Genomic DNA, 20,414 nt, shown 5'->3' with positions numbered 1-20,414 from the left:
TCCCGCTGTAACCTGATACATCCTTCCTCACTGTCAACAACTCCACTGACTTTCGTATCATCCGCAAACTTGCTCATGCAACCGTCTAGCCCCTCCTCCAGGCCATTTATAAAAATGACAAACAGCAATGGTCCCAAAACAGATCCTTGCGGAACACCGCCAGTTACTGCACTCCAAGATGAACCTTTACCATCAACTACTACCCTCTGTCTTCTTCCAGCCAGCCAATTCCTAATCCAAACCTCCAACTCACCCTCAATGCCATACCTCTGTATTTTTTGCAGTAGCCTGCCATGGGGAAGCTTATCAAACGCCTTACTAAAATCCATATACACCACATCTACCGCTTTCCCCTCGTCCACCTCCTTAGTCACCTTCTCAAAGAATTGAGTAAGGTTTGTGAGGCACGACCTGCTCTTCATAAAACCATGCTGACTATCCTTGATCACATTATTCCTATCCAGGTGTTCATAAATCCTATCCCTTACAATTCTCTCAAGTCTTTGCCCACAACTGAAGTGAGACTCACCGGCCTATAGTTACTAGGGTTATCCATACTCCCCTTCTTGAACAAGGGAACCACATTTGCTATCCTCCAGTCTTCTGGCACTATTCCTGTAGACAACGAGGACATAAAAATCAAGGCCAATGGCTCTGCAATCTCCTCCCTTGCTTCCCAGAGAATCCTGGGATAAATGCCATCAGGCCCAGGAAATTTCCAGAATTTCGAACACCTCTTCCCTACATAACTCAAAGCCGTCCATTCTAATTAATTGTGACTCAGTATTCACATCAGCAACAATGTCCTGTTCCCGAGTGAACACTGACGAAAAGTATTCATTCAGTGTCTTTCCCCTCTCACGCTAACCTATGCCCTCTTGTTCTAGACTCCACAACCTCAGGGAAAAGACCCTATCCATGCCGCTCATGATTTTATAAATCTTCAATCAGATCATCCCTCAGTCTCCGATGCTGCAGGGAAAACAGCCCTAGCCTATTAAATCTCTCCCTATAGTTCAAATGCTCGAAGCCTGACAACATGCTTGTAAACCTTTTCTGAACCCTTTCAAGTTTCACAACAGCCTTCTGATAGGATGTCGACCAGAATTGCACGCAACATTCCAAAAGTGGCCTAACTAATGTACTGTGTAGTCTCAAAGTGACCTCCTTTTTTAGATTAGATTAATTACAGTGTGGAAACAGGCCCTTCGGCCCAACAAGTCCACACAGACCCGCCAAAACGCAACCCATCCAGGCCCATTACACTACGATTACACCTCCACCTAACTCTACAGGCAATTTAGCATGGCCAATTCACCTAACCTGCACATTTTTGGAGGAAACCTGAACACCCAGAGGAAACCCATGCAGACAATGTGCTAACTCCACACAGAGAGTCGCCTGAAACGGGAATTGAACCACACTCTCTAGCGCTGTGAAGTAGTAGGACTAGCCACTGTGCCACGTGCTCCTGCATTCAAATCAGACCTGATCTCCAGCATCTGCAGTCCTCACTTTCTCCTGTTTTCAATAGTCTGACCAATAAAACAAAGCATAGCAAACGCCTTCTTCACTATCCTGTCTACCTGTGACTCCACTTTCGAGGACCTATGAACGTGCACTCTAAGGTCTCGTTGTTCAGCAACACTCCCTTGGACCTTTCCATTAAGTGTATCAGTCCTGCTAAGATTTGCTTTCCCAAAATGCAGCACCTCGCATTTATCTAAATTAAAATCCATCTGCCAGTTCTCAGTCTATTCGCTGTCCACTACAACTCCAATTTTGATGTTATCTGCAAATTTAGTAAAAAAAAGTTTTAACCCCCGCATCCAAATCATTTATCTAAATGATAAAAAGTAGTGGAGCCAGCACCGATCTTTGTGGCACTCTACTGTTCATAAGCCTCCAGTCTGATAAACAACCCTCCACCACCACCCTCTGTTTTCTACCTTTGAGCCAGTTCTGTATCCAGTTGGTTAGTTCTCCCTGTATTCCATGAGATTTAACCTTGCTAACCAGTCTCCCATGGGGGACATTCTCAAATGCCTGACTGAAGTCTTTATACATGTCTACTGCTCTGCCCTCATCAATCTTCTTTGTTCCTTTCTCAAAAAATCTCAAACAAGTTCTTGAGACATTATTTCCCTTGGACAAAATCATGTTGACTATCCCTAATCTGTCCTTGCCTTTCCAAATACATGTGCATTCTGTTCCTCAGGAGTCCCTCCAACAACCACATACTTAAGGCTCACTGGTCTACTTTTCCCTGGATTGGCCTTACCACCTTTCTTAAATAATGAAACCATGTTAGTCAATCTCCAATCTTCCGGCACCTCACCTGTGACTCAGCAATTACTTCCCTAGCTTCCCAAGAGTTCGAGGATACATCTAATCAGAGCCTGGGGATTTATCCACTTTTATGCATTTCAATGCATCCACCCCTTCCTCCTCTGTAATATGGACATTTTTCAAGATGTCACCATCCGTTTCCCTACATTTTATATGCTATATGTTCTTTTCCACAGTATGCACTGTTGCAAAATGCTCGTTTCATATCTCCCCCAACTCCTGCAGCTCCACGCAAAGGCTTGTTGATCTTCGAGGGGCCGTATTCTCTCCCTCGTTGTCCTTTTGTCCTTAATGTATTTGTAAGAACAACTCCTTGGATTCTCCTTAAATCTATTGATCAAAGCTTTTTCATTCCTCCTTTTGCACTCTGATTTCCCTCTTAAATGTATTCCTACTGCCTTTATAATCTTCTAAGAATTCATTCGATCTCTCCTGTCTATATCTGACATATGCTTCCTTCTTTTCCCTCAATTTCTATCGTCATCCAGCATTCCCTGTACCTACCAGCATTTCCTATCACCATAAAAGGAATATACTGTCTCTGGACTCTCGTTATCACAATTCTGCAGGCTTCCCAGTTTCCAGTCCTCCCTTTACCTGCGAACATCTGCCCTCAATCAGCTTTTGAAAGTTTGTGCCTAATACCGTCAAATTGACCTTTCTCCAACATAGAATTTCAACTTCTAGATCTGGACTATCTTTTTCAATGACGATTTTAAAACTATTACACTTACGGCCGCTCACCCCCAAGTGCTCCCACATTGACACATCAGTCACCTGCCTTGCCTTATTTCCCAAGATCAAGTTTTGCACCTTGTCTAGTAAGTACATCCACATATTAAAATCAGAAAATTTTCTTGTGCACACTTAACAAAATCCTCTCCATCTAAACCTTTAACACTATGGCAGTCCCTCTGTTTGGAAAGTTAAAATATCCTATCATAAACACCCTATTATTCGTGGAGATAACTGAGATCTCCTTACAAATTTATTTCTCAATTTCCCTCTGACTATTAGGGGGTCTATAATACATCAGAGAAGATGTCCTTGGAAGCGAGCTTAACATTACATTTGAGACTTGAGAGATCCATTGAGAAGTCTCATAACAGCAGGGAAGAAGCTCTTCTTGATTCTATTCCTCGTTGTATATAAATTTCCGTAACTTCTACCCGTAGGAAGAGGTTGGAAGAGAGTAGAACCACAGTGGGAGAAGTACATGATGATGTTGATTGCCTTCTCGAGGCTTCATGAAGTGTTGATGATATCAGTGGATTGGAGGCTGGTTTGTGTGATGGACGAGACGATGATCACATCCTCTGTCATTCTTGTGGTTTTGGAAAATGCAGTTACTAAATTCTGCTGTAATGTACCCAGACAGGAGATTTTCTATGGGATATCTCTAAAAGGTGGTAAGAGTTAGAGAGTTTTGAGAAGCTCAGATTAAGGTTCTCGATGTAAGTTTGCTCGCATAGTTGGAAGGTTCATTTTTATACGTTTCATCACTATGCTTGGTAACATCATCAGTGAGCCACCGGCGAGGCACTAGTGGCATGGCCCGCTTTTTATTTATGCGTTGAAGTTTCCTTGGGTTAGTGATGTCATCTCCTGTTCTTTTTCTCAGGGGTCGTTCTCTCTCAACAAGCACATTGACATTGATCCCATTTACCACGGTGATGAAACGTCTGAAAATGAACCTTCCAGACCAGTGAGCAAACAACCAGTTGGTAAGAGTCCTTGTGGACTTGTCTGATTTCCTTAGCCTTCAGATGAAGTCGAGATTTCGTTGTGCTTACTTGACCATTCCGTCGATATGGATGAATCAGGGCATATTTTTAGTGATCATCACTAACAGGAACTTTATGCTGTTGTCAAGGTGAGAAGGAAAATGATTCATCGAATTATATAGATGTAAAGAACGGAAATAGACCCTTCGGTCAAACTCGTCCATTCCGACCAGATAGCCCAACCCAATCTGTCAGCACCTGGCCCATTTTCCTCCAAATCCTTCCTATTCATGTACCCATCTAAATGTTGTAATCGTACTAGCCTCCACCACTTCTTCTGGCTGTTCATTCCATACAGGTACCACATTCTACATCTAAAATTTGCCCCTTGAGTCACTTTTAAATCTTTCTCCTCTCACCCTAAACGTCTGCCCTCTCATTCTAGACTCCACCACCACAAGGAAGAGACTTTGTCTATTTACCCTATCCGTACCACTTATGATTTATAAACCTATATAAGGTCACCTCTCAGCCTTCGACTCTCCAGGGAAAACAGCAGGAACATCTGAACATTTCCAAAAACCAGAGGAAGAGACCTGAGACACTAACTCAGCCTTCTTCCCACAGATGCTGCCAGATCCACTGATTTCCTCCAGGAATTTTGTTTCAGATCTCCAGCATCTTCAGTTCCTTGTTTTATTTATTATGATGAAAGAATAGGCAGATAACTGTGCAATAATCAGAAAGTTTAAAGCAGGAGAGGAATGCACTCAAGAATGGAACACGGTCACCCTCGTGTAAATTACTTCCCACCCTAAAACAAAAGAAGATACAATGAGCGTTTTGAGGATGTGTAGATTTTATCGAAAATTTGTGTCTACTTTCAGTACAATAGCCACCCTAAACCATGTTGCTGTAAAAAAAATCCAACGAAGCCTTTGAAAAGCTGAAAGCAACCTTAACTGATGAACCAGTCTTGACTACACCTAACTTTAACAAGTTATTTAAACTAGCAGCAGACACTAGCAATTTGGGGATTGGAGCAACTCTCTTAGAGGATGACAAGACTGGAATGGAGAAGCCTGTGAGATGAGGCGGGAAAGATTTAACAGGTCACTGAGGGACAATTTTTTCATGCACGGGTTTTGCATGTATGGAACGAGCCGTCAGAGAAATGGTGGTGATTAGTACAATTACAACACTTTATGTGTACATAAATAGATAGGGTTTAGAGGGGTATGGGCAAAACGTTGGGAAATATAGGATAAAATCATTTTCGGATATCTGTTCAGAACTGACGACTTGGACTAACGTCTGTAACTGAGCTGTATGACTTATGACCCTATGGATGACAGGCAAGCTGACTGAACAATCCAAAAATCTTAACAGACTATGCAGAGTGGTTACGAAAAAGTGCATTCTTCTGTGGGACAGTCTGGGACCAGTGAGAATAATCTCAGAATAAGTCTTTGCACAAGGAGAAGAATACATTTCTTTTTTTCACAGGTTGACGAATCTGTTGAATTCATTACCACGAGTGACTATCACAGCTGGGACATAACTGTTAGTCAGTAGGGAAGTCAAGGTGTACGTGGCAAATGCAGGCAACTGAACGTGCCAGAAACACATTAGTCAAAAAAAAACAGGACAGAGGCTGCTCTTGAGTAACTGACTTCGTGACTCCACAGAACTTGTGCACGCCTGTTCAGGAAACTGAAATCACTCGAGTTCGTTGATGAATATATGGGAAGCAAGAAATTAAACAGGGAAGGCTAGAAATATCCGTGAAATACCCTTAGCAAGTAGGACTAAGTAAAATTCCAATGCTTTATCTGTTTATTAGGAACACGAGGATAGCTACGGAAAGAGTAGGCCCACTCCAGGTAAAAGGAGAGAATTTATGTGTGGATCCAGAGAAAGTAAGTAAAGCCACTAATGAGTACTTAGCATTGGTATTCAGCAAGGAGAAGGACGTGGATGATCGTAAAATTAGGGCTGCGTTTGTTGCTATTTGAGGAGATATCAACAAAACAAGGAGGAGATTTTGGGTGTCTTGAAATAATGAAGGTAGATAAAATCCCAGGGCCTGCTTGATTCTATCATAGAATACTGAGAGAGTCAAGGGAGGGAATTGTTGAGGCGTTGTAGGTGATATTTATATTCTCTTTCGCCACAAGTGAGGTTCCAGAGGACGGGAGAATATCAAATGTTTTCATTCGTTTGAGAAAGGCAACAGCTATAATTTAGGACATACTAGTCCAGTGAGCTTTACCTCAGTCGTAGGGAATGTTTTGGAGAAGGTTCTTAGGGTCAGGATTGACTTAGCCTTTGGAAAGAGGGGACTTGTTAGAAATAGTCCGCATAGCTTTTTTGCAGAGCATGTCTTGTTTCACAAATGTGGTGGAATTTTTTAAAAAGAAGTGATGAAAATGATTGATGAGGTAAGGGCAGTGGATAATGTCAACATGGACTTTACTAAAGCCTTTGACAAAATAACCCATGGTAGGCTGCCATAGAAAATTAAGTCATATGGGATCCACGGTGAGGTGGTAAAGTTGGATACAATATTGACTTGGACCTAGAAGACAGAAAGTAGTTGTGGAGTGGTATTTTTCTTGCAGAATGTGCGTGATGATTGGTAATCCAAAAGGATCAGTGTGAGGAACTCTGGTGTTTGGAACATGTGTAAATGATTTGTGCGAAAATATCTGTGGTCTATACAATACTTTTTATACACACGAAAAATGGTGGAGGTGTGAGCAATGAGGAAGGTTCTCTTGGAATATGGCAAGTTATAAGATCAGTTGGAAAGTTGGACTGAGAAATGGCAGATGGAGTTTAATCTGGATAAGTGTGTTGTCTTGCATTTTGGGAGGTCAAATACAAAGGAAAGTATACAGTAAGTGGGAGGACCCTTAGGATCAAAAATGCAGAAAGACCTTTGGATTCAAATCACAGCGCATCGAAAGTGGCAAGTGTCTTCATTGGTTCATAATTGCCTGCAGAACATAGAAAGTCATACTACTGCTGTATAAAACTTGAGTTAGGTCGTATTTGGAGTACGATCTGGAGTTCTGATCACTACAATATAGGAATGATCAGGAGACGTTGGAGAAAGCGTGGAATAGGTTCATCAAGATGTTGCCTGAATTAGGGTATATTAGATATAAGGTGAGATTGTACAAACTTGCCTGATTTTCACTGGACCGTCAGAGGCTGAGATGACATAATAGTAGAATATAAAATTATGATAGGCTTGGAGAGGGCAGATAGTGGAGTATTTTTCGTAGGGTTTTAACATCTAATACTAAGGGATATAACTTGAAGTTGAGATGGGGAACGTTTTAAGGAGATGACAAAGACAGGATTTTTACACAGTGGGTGACAGGTGCCAGATCACTCTGCTACAGGAATTGGTAAAAGCAAATATGTATCATTTGCACACACTCCTGAACAGGCAGGAAATAGAGGGGTATGGATTATGAGCAGACATGTGGGATTTGTTTAGAATGGTATCATAGTCAGCGCAAACATAGTAGGCCAAAGGTTCGATGCCAGTACTGTACTGTTCTATGATCTCCATTCTATGCTCTATGTTTTATTTTCTGTGTTATGTGTTGTATGGTCTTTGCTCCATGCTCAATGTTCTATGTTCTATGACTATGTTGTCCTCTCCTGGTGATCAGTGTCATCTGCACTGACCTCTCTGGATCAATGTGATTAGTAACACCTGCACTGCCCCCTCCTGGACCCAAGTGATCAGCAATGTCTATACTGTGCATACCGGGGCCAAAGTGGGCAGCACCATCTACATTGCCCACTCCAAGTTCTTATCGCCATCATCTCAACATCCCCAAAGTCTTGACGACCAGCATCATTTGAACAAAACTCACCCAAATCCTGGTAACTAGCACATTCTGCACCACCCGCCTTCAAATTCCATTGATCAGCACAGTCCACACTACTCTCGCCCAGACTACGATAACCAATACAGTTTGCACCACACTCTGCATTATCCTTGCTATTCGCCCAGTGACATGAATTATCTGCAACACCCTCACTCAGCCCCCAGTGATCAGTACAGCCTGCACACTCATAATCCAGGCCCCAGAGAACAAGCACAATCTGCACCACTCTCACTCAGACCCTGGTGACCAGCACAGTCTGTACCATACTCGCACATAGCCCAGTGATCAACACTATCTGCATCACCTTACTGCAGACCCCGGTAATCAGTGCAATCTGTACCAATCTGACCCAGACTCTGCTGATCAGCACCATTTGCACGACATTCTCCTTGATCTCTCCATGATGATACAACGATTTTGAGAGGCTTATTTGTCCTTCTTTTGTTTGAAGAGAGACCTAAGGCAGAGGTACTGAGCACTCTTCCCAGAACCTTGCCTGAATCGTGAGGTCTTGAGTTCCTTTTATCAAGTTGAAACAATAGAAGCAGACTGAGTGAGTCTTGTCATGCTCTCACAGGAACAGGATTTTCAGTTTCTCAGTTTTTCAATACCAGTTGCTGATATGGTCTTGTTTCCTTCTCTTCATTTTAGTTAAAACCGGGAGATCAGCTTCCTACTGTTGGAGCTCCATTTGAGACAATCTGTTTTTTTCTGAATTTGCCTGTTGCCAAGGCATTGTTTACGGAATGTTACTTTAGTGGAACAGAAGGTTAGCAATAGTTACTGTATCTATTATTTCATTAAGCATTTCTGTACAGTTGCACCTTAGCCAATCTTATTTCTTCTTTTGTTGTAATTTGACTATTGTCCATGAAAAAAATTGTGTTTTCATTAACATCGAGTAATTTGACAAATCGAATTGCATCTGGAAAGCAGATAGTGTAATTGACATTTTATGAGCCGTGGAAGTAAGTTAGTCTTTGATAATGAGAGATGAGGATAACAATAATTCCGACGTAATATTGCGAGAGAAGATGGCAATACGTGGAATTCATGGTGAGAAGCGCAGTGATTTCTGAGAAACGTAAATTCGGAGAGTTCAATGACAAGTGGAGAAGTGTTTCTACGAGTGATAGAGAAATTCTCGGTTCCAGAAACACAGTTCATCGTCGGAATGGGATAACTGGAAGACAGGTGGAAATGATGCAAACTGTGGTTGACAGGCCTGTGGAAAACGTGAATAAACATCCAGTGGAAAATAAGGATGTCTATCCTTTGATTTTTCTTGACTGTGTAGTAACAAGATTACAAAGCCACAGTTTGAAGCAGGAGGAGAAATGTAACATACAGCGAGGCTAAACAGACTTGGGCTGTTTTCCCTGGAGCGTCAGAGGTTGAGGGGTGACATGAAAGAGGTTAACAAAATCATGAGCGGCATGGATAGGATATCCTTGGAGTCAGGGAGTCCAGAACTAGAGGGCATTGGTTTATGGTGATAGGGGAAAGACATAAAACAGACCTAAGGGGCAACATTTTTCACTCAGAGGGTGGTACATGTATAGAATGAACTGCCAGAGGAAGTGGTGGAGGCTGGTACAATTGCAACATTTAAAAGGTATTTGGATGGGTATGTGAACAGTAAGGGTTTGGGGGCATATGGGCCGGGTGCTGGCAGGTGTGGCTAGATTGGGTTGGGATATCTGATCAGCATGGACGGTTTGGACTGAAGCGTCTGTTTCCATGCTGCGCATCTCCATAACTCTGTGACTGTATTAAAGGTAAAGAAGTTAAAGTTCATTTTTCAGACACCATGTTTGATCGAATGGTTCAGAAAAAAGACAAGAACACGTGTAGGGTATAATGCATTTTATGAACTCAGAGAAATTAACTTAATTACAACAGAAAGATGAAAATCTAAAGTAGTTGTATCAAAATGTGTACAGAGAAAAAATCTCACAGTATCATGTAAAGTAACTATTTTAATAATATGGTCTTGATGGGGAAATGGAGACCATCACGTATTCAGGTGTATGAGAAATGGGCAGAACGTCAACATGTTGTATAACCAATGGTAGACATGAAGTATTCAGGGTAGCACATGAATTACCAACAAAACTGAAATCAAAATGTAAAAACGTTTTTATTCGCCTGGACTGCAGAAGGCTGTAGTCGACTTTTGCCAGACATTTCATACATGCCAGGTAATTGGAAAACCTCAGGCAGCGATGAAACCAGCACCTTTAATGCCCATTGTCACATTGGAAGAACCTATTACAAGGGTTTTAATTGACTATGTATGATCCCAGTCTAAAACAAAAAGTGGGATCAGTATTTACAGTGTATAATTGATGTATATACCACAGAATTGCAGAGGAGTTATTCGATTTTCTTACTAGATACGGACTACCCAGAGGTACAATCGGATTCAGGTCAAATTTGGCTTCAAAGTTATTCAAGGAAGTTATAGATTGCTTCGGAATGAAACAGTTTAAAGCCGCTGCATGCCATCCAGAATCACAGGGAGCATCAGAATGGTGGGATCAAATTTTAAAGACCATATAGAGAACTTAAAGTTTAGATGATTGGAATAAAGAATTTTTATTTGTCCGTTTTGCAATGAAGGATGCACCAAATTAATCTACCCAATTCAGTCCATTTGAACTAATGTTTGGGCATGAGGTGAGAGAATCACTGGAGGTATCACGGATTAGGGCAGGTTTGCTTACCCTCGACAAGGAAAATCTGTTCCAATTTTCAAATCGTGCTGGTGTCCCATAATTAATCTCATTCGCAAATTCAAAAGAACTAAACGCCAAAAATGTAGCATTCAGACACAATATAAAACTCGAATATAAATTAAGGTAAACTTCAGAAAAATTGCTTAAAAATAATTTCGGGTCAAGTCCCATATCACATGCAGGCTTGGATTTAATTGACAGAAATAAAACGTTGTGTGTTGAAAAGGAAATGAAAGAATGAATAGAATGTTCATCGCCAATCATATTCTCTCACGTCTTTTTTGGAATAAAATGAGTGGGAACGGATTTTTAGAGACTAATGGAAGTTACAAGGATTGCAGGGGTATAGTTACACTATGAGATAATTCTCAACAAATGTTCACGTGGAGGACAGTGACTTTGAAACTGAGATTTCCAAGCTAATCCATTGTAAGAACAGATGTGTGCAGACTGCCTGCCATGGTATGGGTGCAAATGTGCGAATCCAAGCTCCATGCTTTTCTTTGAAAGGAGACAATAAAGTTAATTCAGGCAAATAATTGTTTACTTCGAATTTGATTGTCTTCTGTTTTCTTTTGTCTGCAATTTTAACCTTTTTACTGAGGTGAGCAGTTTAGGAAGCAAATGGCATGCCATGAAATGTAATATGGAATAGAGCTTAAGGATCTAGTAACAGTGTTCAGCATCATCGCTTCTTTATGTGAATGAAACTACTATATGCTAGTGCATGCCCTTGTCCCAACACCCATAAATATATTTGGAAAATAAACATTGAAATATTCAATTTTAGATTCACCTGAAAATTGATATATTCCAATTAACATACGCATTCTTAGGTTTTGATTTCATATCATGCACACATTCAGACTCCCATTTATGCATTTTTACACCCCTCCAAAATAATTGGCTACAAATATCCAGTTGTCTAAAATGCTGTTGACTACTATAAATCTTCTACTTAACTTTCATCTGACTTCACACGTTTCAAAATTATAAATGACATTTAAAATTATAACCTCTGATCCAGGTAGATTCTATTTTTCTACCGTTTACATACTCTCCCATTGAAAGTGAATAAAAACTTCACACCAATTTTCAGCTCCTCTCTGAATTTACTCTGAGTCAGACCATAGATGCAAGTGTTTGTGCAGCAACTGAGAAGCTGCAGCATGAACCCAACTTGCTGTGTAATGTAAATCGGGTTGCTATAATATTTGTCCTTGTAAAAATAATTGATCACGGGCCAATTAATTGAATGTATAACATGCACAAACCACAAGAGTATGAAATTGGCAGAAAGGCTAAAAAGTAAAATCATGGATTTTCTCCGACTTTTCATCTCTGAATCATTCTGATGATCAGTTGTTCTCTGGAGACCCTTACGGATTCTATTAGCTACAATAATATTTCTCACAGTTAAAGCATTGAACAAGATAATTAACAGGATTGGTGTAAGAGGCGTTATGATGCTGTCAATCCATTCGAATGCCTTCCACGAAGGGGAAGTGAGATAATCATCTGTTACAACGCAGTGCCATGGCACGTTATCAATCGTATAAGCTGGTTCACCTATAAAGTAAAATGGAATGCTCCTCACACAGCTAATCATAAACACAGAAGTAATAACCACCTTTGCTCTTTTTGCAGTGCAATATCTTGATCGTAGTTTCTGACTGCAAATAGCTACAAACCTGTCAAAAGTGAAGGTGACAGTGAACCACACTGAACAATCGACAGCTACAATGTACGCAACAACATTCACCTTGCATACTGGTGTGAGAAGGAGGAAACTAATTGGTAAGTACATGCTATTAATCCGTTGTAATATAACGTGGATGACAACCACTGTGAGATCCGCTGCAGCCATGGACACCAGGTAGTGAGTGATGCATTTGGAGAGACCACACTTGCCTCGGGACAGAATCAGAATTGCCACCAGATTAACTGTAAGAAGCAGGAGGCAGAAGACTCAACAAATTCACTCATATCATATGGTAATATTTGCTTTGTGCTTCCAAATTCAATATTGTTAATTTAAAGACAATTTTATTCATGATTCAAAAACTTGTACAGTATCGGAAAATAATTTATGAGATGCAATCATTAAGAATAAATGTCATGACATCAAGAGACTCAAAGATGATTGATAAAAAAATTCTGACATGCCTGAAGAATTCGTTTGTCTTAAACGGACAACAGTTATCACATAATCGTTGGCAAACATAATATTTACTAAACTGTTGGATTCTGTGTACTGCTGGTTTCCACATGCTGGAGTTTAAAATGTTGTGTAAGTTCTCCTTCATACGTGAAATCAGGACAACACATTGCCATCCTAAAAGCAATGATTCGTGCAACATTGATATTGTACTGCCCGCCCCACCCCTTTTTTGCCTCATGGGTTGTGTCATTGGTGAGCGTTCAGCTTGGAGACTGCATTCTTCCCTTGTAGGACAGTCTGTGCACTGAAGAGAGCGCTGTCATTCTGTCATGAATTCCAGGTGCACCATGGAGTGTGCACGAGCTCTATGTTGGCTGACAGTCTGTATAGGGTAGAGAAGCCTACTAAAACCAGTTACACCTTCTCTCTCACAATGTCAATTATTTCAATTATATCACAGTTCCCCCCTCCCTGATTTCTATACCTGCATCGTTTTTCTCTACAGTGAACATAGATGCAAAGTACGATTTAAAACCTCAACCATGACTTCTGGAACTGTGGCTGCTGGAAGTCTGAAACAAAGATAGAGTCTGAAAGAGATCCTGACCTTACCCAGCAATTCTTATTTTGAGCCCGACCGTTTCCCTGGTTATTCTGTTGCCCTTTATAAACTTATAACATGCAGTAGTTTAAAATTTTCCTCAATAATACCCACCAGTATTCTTTTCATGACCTCTCTTCGCTCTTAAGATTTCAAAATGAAGGAAACCTTTCTGTGCTCTTGTACAGATTGCTCTCTTCTGAGCATTTTGCATCTGACACAATATTCCTTCATTTTGCCTTGTGCATTACTGTACATCCTTTGACAGCCAGGGATTTTGAGACTTATTTTTTTACCTCACCATTCTCCTTTACTGATCATGTTGGCCATGTCCTCGCAATATCACCTTTTTTGCCTTGCATTCCCATGCTCACAGATGGATTTTTCATGTACGTATATGCTCCCAGTTCACGTTTGGCAGGTTATGTTTTATCAGATAAACATTTACCATCCTTAAAATCGGAATTTTTAATCTCCTGCTATCACCAAAGTTATTTTCCACTTCTCTACCTATAATTTGCATGATTTCGTTCCGCAGCACTGTCCATTATTTATCAGGCCTTGTACATGCTCACTTAAGAAGCCCTCTTGAACATCTTTCAAGAATTCTGCCGCCTCTAAGCCTTTCGCACTTTACCTATCCCACTTATTATTAGGGGAGTTTTAGTCTACATCTTTTTTTTACACTTCTTATTAATTTGCTTCCATAGTTGTCTTTCCATCTCGTTCAGGCTGTATACACATGTACAATGTACTGCAACAATGTGATTGCTGACGTTTTTGTTCTTAATTCAACCACATAGCCTCATTGAGGAAGTATCCAAGGTATCTTACCTTACTGCATTCACTAACATCTTGATCAATATTGCAATTTCACGCGATTTTTTCTCTTGCAAGCGTACTTCTGTGTCTTCAACCGATGTTCAAGTACCAACATCCGGTGTTCAAGCAGGTAAAATCTATACTTCCGAAAGGAGTGGCCTTCTAATTTGCCAAGAGGATTTAAGATTTCCCATATATTATTGGTTATGATGCACGAGGTTCTGAGCTCCCCTGCCACATCGAGTCTTAAACATACTTCCCTTCTGTAAACTTTATTCTCTTTTCCTTACCCTGCATTTCGCTTAGTTCTGTCGAACACACATTACAGAATTCCTCTTCAGATAATGCAAGAAGCATATAAGTTGAAATTAATAGCGTGCACATCGAGAAAATTGTGCATAGAAGCCAAATATAAACTCGAAATAAAGTTAAAAGCTTTGCTACTTCTAACAATGCGCATATGACAAATGTAACCCACCAAAGGACATGAGGAGATTAAAGGGACTGATCGATTCCTCATCTAGTATTTCTTTTAACTCTGAGCATGAGGTTTGAACAATATCAATGTTGCCTCAACAATTGCTTCACATTTAGAGCCATGATACTTTAAAATTAAAACTCATGTAAAGAAAACAAAACAATTACATTGCAATTGACTCACACTGCCAAATAGGGAATGCATGATATAACGCTCCCACATGTACGTTCAATGTGTAGTACTTTGTATCATTCTCTTACCAGGAATACTGACGGCAGCAAGGATTGGGTAATAAATCCGATCAATTTGGTAAATTACAGGGTATCCCATTGCTTGTGCTCAACATAAATGCATGCCTTGCCTGACAAGTACTCTAACAATATGTACAGAGAATTACTCCGAGGGAGCATTATTTATAACAAACAGAATTGTCCACAGAGACCATCAGCTCTGCACTGTCAGCAAAGCTATTAATAACATGCTCGAGAACCAATTGAGTTGATACATCACCATTGCTTGATCAATTCACATTCAGGACAAAATACATATTAATGGATATGTGAAAATAATCCAATAACTAAGTCTTGTGCATTATCTGAAATGTTTACGTCTTTGTTCAACAATCTGAAAAGTAATAAATTAGGTGCTTGAGATTGATGTGGCGAACATTCTTCATAAGAAAATCCTTGGTACTGAGGTAGTGAACAATCTGAACGACATAATCCCTGACGTTGATGTAATGTACTGTCTCATTCACTATAGCCTTGGTGTTGATGTGATGAACAATCTCAGTAAGATTAAGCATGCTGTTGACGTAATGGAAAGTCTCGCTAGCATAAACCTTCGCATTTTTCTCAAATTCTCAGTGACAACGGCCGCACTGTTGATTTCCGAATAAGTCTCAGGAACAATTTCCTTGTTATTAATTTAAAGACGGCCTCAGTAACAATAGCTTCAATGTTGAAATCTGAACAGTTCCATGAACAACGTGCTCTTCTGTTAAATGGGTGGATATTATCCCTTGAGGAACCAAAAGAAGGAAAGGAAGGGAAAGTATCAGGGAAATTCGGAACAACCTGGAAGTTGCTAATTTCATTTTTTCATTGTTTTCAATGATTCTTAATAATTAGACTTAGAAGAATTCGAATCAGGTTCATTACCATATGTATACAATTACAGAAGTACAGGAATACACTGAGAAATTTACAATGCCGTCCCTCAGGGTGTCAGATTCGGTACAGATACTTCGCTCCAGCCCTCAACCGCTCCAAGGTAAGTTTTCTTTACAAAAAACTTTAAAATGTTTACAAAAGAGAGAGGGGAAGAAAAACAAGAATGAAAAAGCAAACACATGGACGTGCACTGGGCTGAGAAACCCGAACGCTGCATTTTAATTGACACAAGATTGTTTACACATTGATGCTTTCTTTCATTCTTTCGTACAGCATTCAACTTTTCACTGTCTTTGAAGTTTTTTTATTCATCCTTCAAAAGGGGACGTGCAGAGGAAGATGACTAAAAGAACATTCTCTCTTCACCTAATCCCTGCATTACAGATAGAGGATCATCGAGTCTTCGAAGAGCATCCCAAGCGGAACTGGAACTGTCACCCTGCATTTGGCATTGCTCATCCTCCTAGCTTGCACATTCCTGGACAGGTGCAATTTAGCATGGCTGATTCACCTCACCTGCACATCTGTTCCTCAGACACGGGGGCGACATGCATATTTCACACAGTCACCCAAGCATGGAATCAAATCTTAATTTCTGGTGCTTTGAGAAAGCAGTGTTAGCCACTGTGCCAGTTGCGCCAGCCTCTCTTTTTTTACATTACATTACATTACATTACAGTGTGGAAACAGGCCCTTCGGCCCAACAAGTCCGCACCGACCCGCCGAAGCGAAACCCACCCATACCCCTATATTTACCCCTTACCTAACACTACGGGCAATTTAGCATGGCCAATTCACCTGACCCTGCGCATCTTTTGGACTGTGGGAGGAAACCGGAGCACCCGGAGGAAACCCACGCAGACACGGGGAGAACGTGCAAACTCCACACAGTCAGTCGCCTGAGGCGGGAATTGAACCCGGGTCTCAGGCGCTGTGAGGCAGCAGTGCTAACCACTGTGCCACCGTGCCGCCCACTTGCTGGTATCTCCATGTAAGAAGGAGAGGTACATACACACCGATTATTTATGGTTTCTCTTTGCAGGCTAGGTGTGTTTTTGTTATGTTGACCCCATACATCAATGGTCACCTGGTCAGAAGCCAATATAAATCTTGCTGGCAAATACACAATCCTTCATTTTCAATTGACCGGCTTTTCGGCATCTGCTTTTGCTCTCACTGTTCCTGGCAAACTATAAAACTGAATACAATTGAAAATGTGTTCCACGAAACAGAAATTTGAAAACTATCGTCATCTGCTTGGACAGTATCCGTAGTTTAAAGCAGTATCTTTATTTTTATTCCACAGTCTAAAATAAATAAAATTAAATGAGAAGGTATTTTACATAAGATACCGGAAAATACCTGACTGAACCTCAATAAAGCAACTGGAGTTATCTGGTTGCGTTTATTGCACAGCTGGACGTATCACATAGATTCTTCATACTCCACTGAAAAGTAAATGGAGAAACAGATTCGTACTCAGTTCGTCAGAAATTGTAAGATTGCCTCCATAGGGTGGGCAATGCCTTGTGTCTTTCTAAGATTGATCGACTGAAGAGGTGCTGGCAAGGGCAATTGACATCAAATTCGAAAGCTTTATCCACCTTTATCACACAAAATATATTATATTAATGTGAGGTCAGGGCAGTTGGGTTTAAATCAATGCATCGACATTACAACTACTTATGAATAGCCATACCTGAATTTCTGTCATTTACATAGCCAAATTCAATAAAATACAGTGATACAGGCGAAGAGCATTTAAACTGATTCGAGATTATGTTTAAGCAATTGTATTTTTCTGGCTTTAATTTTTAAAAAACTGGCCAAAATTGATTTCACATTAACAAAGGCAAATTGCCTAAGTTATATCATAGGGTTAATATTATTAAGAGATTCAATGCAAATGCTCCAATTGGAATTCCTATTCCTAAAATTGGCCATTCTTAATACAAAATGGCAAGCAGAAGGAGTTTCGTTATATGTTAATGTTACGAATATTTTCATTAACAACGTCCCTGTTGCTGATGTGCTGAACAGGCGCCGTAACCATCCCTGGTGTTAATGTGCTGAGCAGTCTCAGTGGAAATAAACCATGTGTTCAGATTTTTGTTTTAAACTTAAAACAAAACGTAATTTTCTCTCTCTCTCTCTATTTCGTTATTGAGTGAGCAGTTTCAGGGTTATCTCAAAGTGAATGAATTAACTGTTATGGGTCATCTAGTCTCAACGATCATCATAACAAATCTGAGGTGCAAACAGGACGTCCTTCAATGAACAGCTGGTTTGGCGGTTTCTGTGGTGAAAGTGACAAAATCCACATTTCAGATCCGCAGACACCGTCAGCTCATTTCAAAATTTTCAGTCCAAAGCATAAGCAAGCGAGGAATTCGATGAAAAGTTTGAATGCTATCACTGCAGAAAAATGTATGAGCCATGTTCGACTTGATGGAATTGATTTCCTATTTACTAATATGCAATTCTGCAATTTATGTCCATGTCACAGATTTAGGGTAAGAGAGGTCTGTATTTCCATTGTTGTAATGACTTTCTCTCACTGTCATGAATAAAGTGGAACTGACTGGTTTTACCAGTCTCTGTGGTTCCTGTGCATTTCGTGCCGGATCAGTGTTGTTACTCCAAATGATTGGCGAACCCAAGTCTTGAAAAACCTGTGAATTGAAGTTAGTGCTGAATGTTCTGAGCAGAAAGAGTGGGTGGTTCACTGACTATACCTAATTTTACAAACTGATGACTGAAATGAGGTATAACTGCTGTAGAACCATATTGAAAGATTGGCTGCAGCTTTGAAAGCAAATAGCCTCGTGGTAGGCAATGTAAAGAACAGATCGAACAAGAAGTAATTGAAGCTTAAATTGCAGATGATGTGGATCCAAGGACGCAACTGAAGCCATGCTTGTTGGCAGCGAGGAATTTGTTGGTCTGTGGACTAGCGAGTGAGAGTTATGAGTGACAGAGACTTTTTCGTCGCCAGTAACACTGTGGTTGCTTGTTGGATGAATGGACAATGAGTTTGGAAAATGGTACGGAGGCATTGGGGCTGACTGAGAGGAAAAGTATGCACATCGTCTCCCATCCCAGAAGCTGTGTCTTCTCTGCAGTCAAAACCCCGTGTCTAAGTGAAGTACGCTGGTTACTTTTTCTGCAGTAGTTACTGAAAGCTGTGACTTTTGAATCGATAAAGCAGATGCACACAGCCCCTCTGTGTTTCGTAAAAAAAAAACAAATGAAGCGTCAGAGAATGACGCCTGAACAGCAAGAATTCTGGTCTGTCCAAGAAAGAGCATCTCAAAGTTCGAACAGGGAGGCAAAGACCATTGAACTGGTCTGTCTTCCACTACCACCAACAATCTTTTTATCATACTTATTTGTGTTTTGGAAGTGAAGTTTACAAGACGACTATAGTTTAATCAGTAATATTGTATGCTACATGTCTATATCTGTTGATCTGTAGTTATAGTCTCATCACTTCCAATAGACCATTATTCTTGATCAGTACAGAAATCTGGCCCATGTTTCCTATTAGCCTTATTTTGAAAGTTAGGGAAGTTGGGTTGCCGTCTATATCTTTAAAAGAAAACTTTGAAATTTGTTACCATTCCAGGAATAGTGAATCTTGATCTATGGTGCACTGCCTCATTTGTTCGTGACATCTGTCACCGAGACTGGAAGGAGTGCCTGAACATTGCTGTGAACGCTGACAGCTCTGGAACTCTGTGCCCCAATGGGTATTTCTCCCAATTACAGCGTTGTGTTCATATTATAACCAATGAGCATGACTGAATAGTAAAACAGAGGATGAGACTCCTGTACCTCAAGCATCACCCGACTCCCCACCCCTTCGTGATTTTTAGCCCCCTTTTGAGGAAGTTGATTTGTTTGCATCTAAGTGCTGAGGTGTATTTGGCCTGGAAATGTTTCGTTCTAAACCACATTCCCTCTTGCCTGTTAAAAGTGTATTCTTGTCCAAAGTACACTATCGGTCCCAGAGAAGCATTGTGCTCAAACAAATGTAGATTTTTGAATGTTAGCAGGGTCGTCACAGGACGTTGACGAGGCAATGGAACCAGATGAGATTAATCTCAGGACGTAACAGTAATTGAGGGTGTGGATGTATTGTGGAGGAACTGTTCACAAACTTTCAGTCTTCTTTCAACTCAGGAGAGGTATCAAAATGCTGGACAAATGCAAACACTGCTATCGTTCTGAAATGTTATTCAGGATAAGCCCAGTAACTATACGCATTTCTGTTTAATTTCGGTGTTGGAAAAGTTTCTAGAGATAATTATTGAGGACAGAATTAGCAATTATATGGAAAATTGTGGTTTGTTTAGGAGTGGGTACTGTGGATTTGTAACTGATACACTGGACATTTTTTTTTGGAAGAATAACAGATGACTCGATAGGAGTCATGCTGCGGATATGGATTTCCAGAAGTCA

The sequence above is a fragment of the Chiloscyllium plagiosum genome, chromosome 37, assembly GCF_004010195.1.
Source record: "Chiloscyllium plagiosum isolate BGI_BamShark_2017 chromosome 37, ASM401019v2, whole genome shotgun sequence".
Classification (NCBI taxonomy): Eukaryota; Metazoa; Chordata; class Chondrichthyes; order Orectolobiformes; family Hemiscylliidae; genus Chiloscyllium; species Chiloscyllium plagiosum.
The sequence above is the reverse complement of the archived record's forward strand: the minus strand, read 5'-3'. Positions refer to the sequence as shown.